Consider the following 8,282-nt stretch of genomic DNA (forward strand, 5'->3'; position numbering starts at 1 on the left):
AGATCTGTATAGCGGTTTTGAATGCGTGAGTCTGGCTGTTGACATTGCAATCTATATCCCAACCCTCCTACAATATGGTCATCGTGTATGGTAACATTATTAAATCATGCCGGCAATTGTTGTTCATGTCACTTTGTCACTGCGGCGCCCAAATATTTATTCTATTATAATCGGAGAGTTTTAATTTGTGGTCCACTAATGTAATCTGTGTATACCAAATCCATTAACACAAGAAACAGCCGATACAATTCAAACTCATTAACAGATACCTTACACGAGTATTTTTGTTCCGCTTCTAACAACCCATGTGACGGAGACGGATTTACATATCAATGTGACGGATGAAAACAAAACTGCTAGATTGATCAGGAGCTGTAAAACGGTGTTCAATTGCATACACGTGGTGATGGTGGCAGCCAATGACGCCAGGCTCCATACAAGAAAGCGGTTATTAAGCATCAAATTAATGGCCTAGTGGTACGGCAGTGACAATAGTTAGTGAGTTGTTCTCTCCTATACTCAAAAAGTAATCCATAACAAGAAATAGCTTCACGTGTGTAACTGGTTCTGCACGTGCCCACCACGATGAACCAATTAAAATAAGTTCCATACCTCCACACCATGATGTAACAAAAAAACTTGTTCCCCATCTCCTTACCTTGGTATACCACGCATAATTGGTTTCCCATCTCGGTACCACGATATACCACGATATACCACGTTTTACTGGTTTATCCTCTCCATACCACGATATTCCACGTAGAACTGGTTTATCATCTCCATACCGCGATATACCACGTATAACTGGTTTATCCTCTCCATACCACGATATTCCACGTGTAACTGGTTTCTCATCTCCATACCACGATATACCACGTAAAACTAGTTCTCTACCTCCACTAACTTGTTTCTCATCTCCATACCACGATATAACACGTATAACTGGTTTATCCTCTCCATGCCACGATATTCCACGTAGAACTTGTTTCTCATCTCCACACCACGATATACCACGTAAAACTAGAACCCCACTTCCACCATGATATACAACTAACAAGTATATTCCTCATCTCATCCTGTAAACAGTCCCTTGACCGGGTTGACTACTTAGCTTGGTGTCTTCGACAGGGTCTTCAGTGAGGTAGCACTCTCAAGCTGGAATCAGGTCCGCGCTGTTGCAAATACAAAAACATAACGGCTCCAGCTCACACACGTAGAGGAACGTCAACGTTTACCCCATTAAACCACAAAACATGGCACGTTTCACCGTTTTCTAACTCAACACCATGGCGTGTGTCACCAGTCCGTCTCACCATCATGACACAAAATCATTCTCGCGTTTCTGATTCCACATTACTATAAAGAACTCATGGAACTGATCTTTTATTTGAACATCTTAGTATTACGCGTGTTGACATTACCGGCGTCTGGTATTATTGCCGTCTCTAGCCAAATCAATAAACCCAATCGATGTTCAACAGTAAGAAATATGATTTCCCAATTTGAGTCAGAAAATGAGCATTGTAATTCAATTCAAAATAAGATAATAAAAACACTGGATTATATTTTGATTTATTTTTACCTGTTAGACCCGTTCCCGTGGTTTCCAGAGATGCAGGTTGATGAAGACTGTTAGACAGTTTTAGGGTCGCCATCATGCTCCTATAAGAAAACAGAAAGAATATCATTTTCCAGAGCGATATGAAAATTACGTTTATTTGTGTACAATGTATTTTCGTTTTCCCAGTTCTCAATATAATTTATAGTTAACAATAATTTACATGGCGGGAGCCGCCGATGAGACAGAAGACATGTTATCCTTGTACATTTCAAGGGGCTCCGGGTTTAATTTTTTCTTTTTCATCGATTTTGAATTATTTGAATTATTGTTTTTTAAAACTTTCCAAAGTGTTTCTGCTGGTGCAGTTTCGTGCTCGAAGACAATCAACATCCGGTAACTTTTATGCACGATTTTTCTTTGATAGTATAGAAGAACTCCTAAGCTGATACTAAATGATCCATTAGCAAAAGGCTGAGTACCACAAAACGACGTAACAAAAATACCAACTTTGTCAAATATATAAATATATACCCAGTGTTTTAATTCTGACACTTGTTGTAGTCAGATCTACACTAGTTACTAGGGCTGCAACGATACGTTAACATGACGATACCATACGTATCACGAAACCTTGGTCCCGACACGATATGTATCACCATACATACAGTAACAGTAGCAGCATAGAGAAAAAAAGATATGTTACAAATTGTTACTGGCAGTATTACAACAGGAAATAGACTTGGTTCGAAAGGGGCATGACTTTAAAGTTTCACAAAATTCTCGTCTTTCGGCGTGCATGCCTACCTGGAGCTGTTACTCGCCATTTGGGAACGGATATTAACAGACTAAATTTAGAAAAGACAAAATCTGGAATATATAGTAGGTGTATCGTGACCTCCAAAAGAATATTGTGTATCGTACCATATTCAAAATATCGCGATATATCGTCGCACTGTATATCGTTGCAGCCCTACTATTTACAGGACTTCATTTTGCTCCTATGCCATCCAATAAAGAAGGCGCCCTGACCATTTTTTTCCGAGTCCACATTCCAGGAAAGGTTTACTATGTAACGTAGACAGCGAGATGAACATGGCATTAGACATAGGTACGGCTACGCCATAAGGAAGTAATGGCTGAGTGGACTCTGTAGGAATTTGTTATAATGTCTTCGTTTATCCCTCAAAGGAGACGTTATCGTAACTATGGACGTCGACCTTTCACAAGTCCAACCAAATACAATGTTATGTGTGTAGACCTTTTACATACTCTGGAGATACTGCCTTTATCAGGTTGGTGTTTCCTATGTTCGACATTTATTGTTGTTTCCCGCTCGCTGCATAACGAACATTACAAGGCTATTTAAATACATCAGTTCCTGATAACCTTTGAAAACCATCGTGGAGACTTCATAAAACCATTGATGTTGTCGCACAAATTTAAATGTATTCTTTCGCATCGGTACGAAATTCCGGAAATTCGCCATTTTATAAAGTCGAATGATTTGCCAACAAGGGTTAGGATGTTATAGACGTCAATTATATCTCACAGCCTAAGTCCACCACAGCCATCATACTTCAGGTCCGCAATCATTTCGTACATGTATTATATAAAAAACAAAGCTACAAAGTTCTTTATCTACATGCAAACACTTTAACATATGAATTAAGATTTCATTAGAATCAACAGTTCTTCAGTAGGATTTATGTTCTCCATCGCAACATAATAATTATGACACAGCTTTGCACCAAGTAACTGCCAATCTAAATAGTATCCATGATATCAATCTATGAAAGCTTTCCATATGGTCAAAATTGTCCAACTGTATTAAAATGTGATATGCTAACGAGCGTGCATTGCGATGTTATTATCACTACCCCAGGTTTAACCTTGAGAACGCGACATTATCGCTTTCACCCCCAAAACTTCCTAATGAACTATTTCAACCTTTGACTTGGAAGAGTTCAAATGTGTCTTCAGGAGTGAATGATTTAAGATGATTTGACCTAGATAAAGCACACGACGCTATATGTTCCCTTGATTTCAACGATTTTTTTTATCTAATTTAAATTACGGTTTAGTTTACTCTTCGTTATTCTCTTGGTTGTCCTCACATATAATTCACTACCTTTTCAATTTGGTTATTTTTTCAAACGAAAATTTCCAGAATAATGAAATCTGAAACATAGTTATTAAATTTGTCTTAAGAAACCCTTTTACGAGTCCTAATGTATATATAATAAAACAGACGAACTTTTCCTTGTGTCTTGTAACCAATGAGGTGAAACCAGGCTTTTGCCGAGGTTGACGTCAAACTAGGGTTTGTTTCAAAAAGTGTGTTTAGAATAATAAGCTGATTTGATGACCGACGCTTTAAAGATTGCCGGAAAGAAATTCGCATGGAAGGGTTAAAGATGAGGCTAATTCCTATCTATCGTATTGTTTATTTCCATAAATCTCTCAATTCCAATAGAATTTTGACTTGATTTATAAGAATGATATAAATAAATTCCTCTTGATTGAATCATAAACATTAGGACCGACAGATCATTCCGAGGCTTTGTGTCTTGTCACCAAGTTCTATCAGCACTATGTACTAGATCGCATGTTCGTACAATAATCAATCATCAATTTAGGTTTTACGTCACCATACCCTGGCCTAATACTGACCGTCCGGCCAGTGGCCATTTGTCTTGGTCAATATACAAATCGGTTAAATACGTTTTCTCGTGACCTGTTCAGTCTCGTCTGTCACATAAAGCAAAAATTAGGTGATAGCAATGGTGAGCGCCTTCCAGATAAAACAGGAAGGCGTGTCTTCACAATTTTTTTAGAGGAAGTGTTTTCCGATCCGTCAAATAAAAGAAGTTAAGAAAATATATTATCATCCCTACACTTAACCTGCTGGCACAGCACGTGTTTCCTCATACGTTCAGAATGCAGCTCAGATATATATGTAAAGGTTATTAAATGTTTTGCCGCATCACGGCAAAACATTCCATAACCTACTTAGCATATGTCACTCAACATTGATACAAGTGAGCCATTGACCAATCACCAGGAAGTAGGCGGAGCAGTTAAAAGGCGGCGACGCGGTAAATGTCAAACTCACCCAACACTCAGATACATGAGGTCAGTTGAAAATGGAGCTGTTTAGTTTAAACATATTTTATTGCCAAAATAGTGACAACAGGATTGGGCACAAGTTATTACAACATTATTTACGCCCTTTCCTCAAATATATACATCAGATTTACAAACATGGCACAACTGGGTATCAAATAATATGTATAATAGTAGCATTACAACAACAGAAACAAAAAGAGAAAGAAAAAGAAAAAGAGAAAGAACAACATTGAACAGTCTCACAAATTGAGTATAGAAATATAAAACACCTTACGAATTAAAACCTACCGCTGGTCTTTATGAATTTTTGCACGTTACGAAAAATATCATTATTTTGTTGAGAAGACAGATCCAGAATACCAGATAACAATATATCTAAGGAGATTTCATTAACAAAATTTAGATTTTGAAACAATTCAAACCTCTGGTGTGTATAAACTGGACATTCAAAAAAGAAATGATAGGCGTTTTCACATGGAGATCCACAGACACAGGCGGGACTATCTATCGGGAGCATTTATCGGGTGACGACCTGGAACATGACCAAAAAGTCTTCGATTATTTAGGAATTGAATTTGACCTTTTACCAGGAAATGTGCTGGAAATCCCAACTCAACTACTTGTACAGGACGAATCCCGTAGATTTTCTCAGCCCATTACTGATGAGGACTTCAGAAAAAATTACTGAACGGATTCCTAAAAAAACTTGCCACGCGAATTCATGGAGTGTTCAGGTTTACCGTGAGTGGGCCAATCATCGGAATGCTCAACTAGACACAATGTTTGTGGGTGTTTTGTTTCCATTTGGGAAGCGTCAAACCCACAGTTGAATTACTAGTTGGCAAGGTTTGTAATGGAGATTCGACTTATAAACGGAAGTGACTATCCGCCCAACACGCTCACTAATAGTCTCTCCGGGCTACAGAGACATTTACGTGAAAATGGCCGACAAGAAGATTTCTTCAAAAAGGACGACGGTGAATTTCTCACTTTCCGACAATGTCTGGACAGCAGAATGAAAGAAGTTCGTCATGCGATAACTACTCCATTTTCAACTGACCTGAGTGTTGAATGAGTTTGACATTTACCGCTTCGTCGGCTTTTAACTGTTCCGCCTACTTCCTGGTGATTGGTCAATGGCTCACTTGTATCAATGTTGAGCGACATATGCTAAGTAGGTTATGGAATGTTTTGCCGTGTTCTATGCCCTCTTGTAATCAGAAATACCATTACAGTTGACGAAAATGTGGATAAGTACACATTCAACGAACATTCAAGTCATGACACAGGGTTTGAAACATGTACATGCATTGTAAATCTTACATTTCCATATACGTGTATGCGTAATCTTAAGTTGACGATGCGCGCAAACAACAAGTCTCCGAAAAAGATAGTACAATGTTGTACACTGCTTCTAATATCAAGGACGACACCGACCTCAAACGTTCTATCAACCAATCAACGAGCCAGAGGCATTGAGTGACACGCTGAAACAACCGTTGGGTTTGTGGGCCTGTTCTTTTTGAACACGGCTTGTTGACGCCGTGACGATTTTGATTGTAACAGGGCGTATTCTTTTCAATTACTGGGACGGGCGTGTATCGTCAATAATATTGGATAACGTGTCTTCTCACCGACACAACAGCGTGTCTCCTCTGTAACGTAGAAAACCATGTATTGTCATTAACAGGTCAAGTCCTCCCACTAACGTAAACTCCTCAATATGTATGTTACAGGGTGTATTTAATGTATTTTGTATATGTAAATCATCTGGTATGAATCAGAACATGTCTAATTATGTCAGAAATGCAGATTTTATATTGTCTGACATGGATCAGATCATTGTGTATTGTGTAATTATTATGTAAGATATTTTAATATATTTGACATGGGTCATCACATAATTGATAACTTTCAATTATATCCATAACAAATAGAGAACATATATACCTTTAATGTATCTTGTATGTTAGGTTATGTATTATATAACGTATATTGTGCCGCTGCCCGGTTTAGGACTAGCTACTGGACATGAGTAGTGTTAGGTTAAATACATTTTTTTTTAAGTAATTTGATACATTTTTAAATTAGATGATATAGTCATTTTTATTCTGTTGAAATCTACAAAGTTGCAAATGGTTTTATTATTTATATTCAGTACTATGGTATGTAAGAGTGCTATTGGCAAATTTAGTGAGAAAGAGCATTTTATTGATTATCAGGTTGAGAATTGAATCCCAGAGAATTGACCAGGAAACATATAATCAAAGAACCTTTGTGAAAAAATCCTGCATCATACTGTAGGGTAAGTGTACAGAAAGTAATGAGATATGTATGTAATGTTATATGTGTAAAGTAATATGTATTAATGTAATTAATCATGATCGAGGAAGTTCTATAAATCCGACCTTGAGACTAGTAATTGAATACTATAAATGGTATGTGTAATTAAAATAACAGAGCCTATTAACGCAATGTTAATTGATGTAATTATACTAGTATATAGATCTGTTTTTAATGATATTTAACATGGTGGTATATATATTGTAACTTGTGTGGAAGAGAGTTGTTTCCCTTTAATATACTGTATGTACTGAATGGTTGGTATTGTTTCTTTGTAGGGTTTGAAGATGATAATGAACCATAGAATTGGAAGCATCACGTCCATGTTGCATGTTTTCAAAAACCAGACTTTTACAATGGCGCCCAACGTGGGGCCCCGGGGAAAATACTCGGCCTTGCTCCACAAGCATCGCTGTTACCCGGTTAAATATGCATGTCCCTTGACATACTTCTGTGCGGAGCTTAACACAATGACGTTCCAACTACTTTAACTCTAAAGACAAATCAGATCCAATAAAAAGATTACATCTTTGCAAATCGTTAAAAGCCATGTTTATTGCGGGCTACGTTATTACTTTTGAAACAACGCCCATCACTTGTTACAAGATATAGGACATCATAAGGCTGTCTAGGCATGCATGATATATATGGACAATATCATCCTTTCAGAGGTACAAGTGTGTGAAGAAGCTTTCATCGTTTAATGTACACAGTTATAGGTATGATGAATTAATGTGTAAACAGCCAACTCATGTTGAAACATAAAGTCAGTTGGCAATAACAGCTCGCAAAACAATCTTGTATGGATGTGTGTACTTCATACTTGTAATGTTGAAGATGTTAAATGGATGTTAAAGCTTTTAACACCAACACAAATCGGGAAGGCAAACAACCGACAGGCAAGTCATGTTATATTCAAAGCAGGCAGAGCTCGTTAAATAAAACAAGGAAGATCTGGTGATAAACCAAAGGGTGGTTAAAGGCAAGAGTCTAAGGCAGTAGTCACTGTCTTAACAGAATGACCAAAGGCAAAAGTCTAAGGCAGTAGTCACTGTCTTAACAAAATGACCAAAGGAAAGAGTCTAAGGCAGTAGTCACTGTCTTATCAGAATGACCAAAGGCAAGAGTCTAAGGCAGTAGTCACTGTCTTAACAGAATGACCAAAAGCAAGAGTCTAAGGCAGTTGTCACTGTCTTAACAGAATGACCAAAGGCAAGAGTCTAAGGCAGTAGTCACTGTCTTAACAGAATGA

At 37.6% G+C, this 8,282-nt stretch overlaps 1 protein-coding gene across 1 annotated transcript in view; it reads right to left on the bottom strand.

Annotated features, from left to right (window-relative positions):
- The window catches only part of LOC110466399, a 48,104-nt gene that overhangs the window by 25,174 nt on the left and 14,648 nt on the right, over nucleotides 1-8,282 (bottom strand). Inside the window, exon 2 of the mRNA XM_021522863.1 lies at nucleotides 1,583-1,662. The gene's annotated coding sequence lies outside the window, so the exon portion shown is untranslated. The remainder of the gene's footprint in view (nucleotides 1-1,582; nucleotides 1,663-8,282) is intronic.

Source organism: Mizuhopecten yessoensis, unplaced genomic scaffold (assembly GCF_002113885.1).
Source record: "Mizuhopecten yessoensis strain PY_sf001 unplaced genomic scaffold, ASM211388v2 scaffold1673, whole genome shotgun sequence".
NCBI classification, from domain to species: domain Eukaryota; kingdom Metazoa; phylum Mollusca; class Bivalvia; order Pectinida; family Pectinidae; genus Mizuhopecten; species Mizuhopecten yessoensis.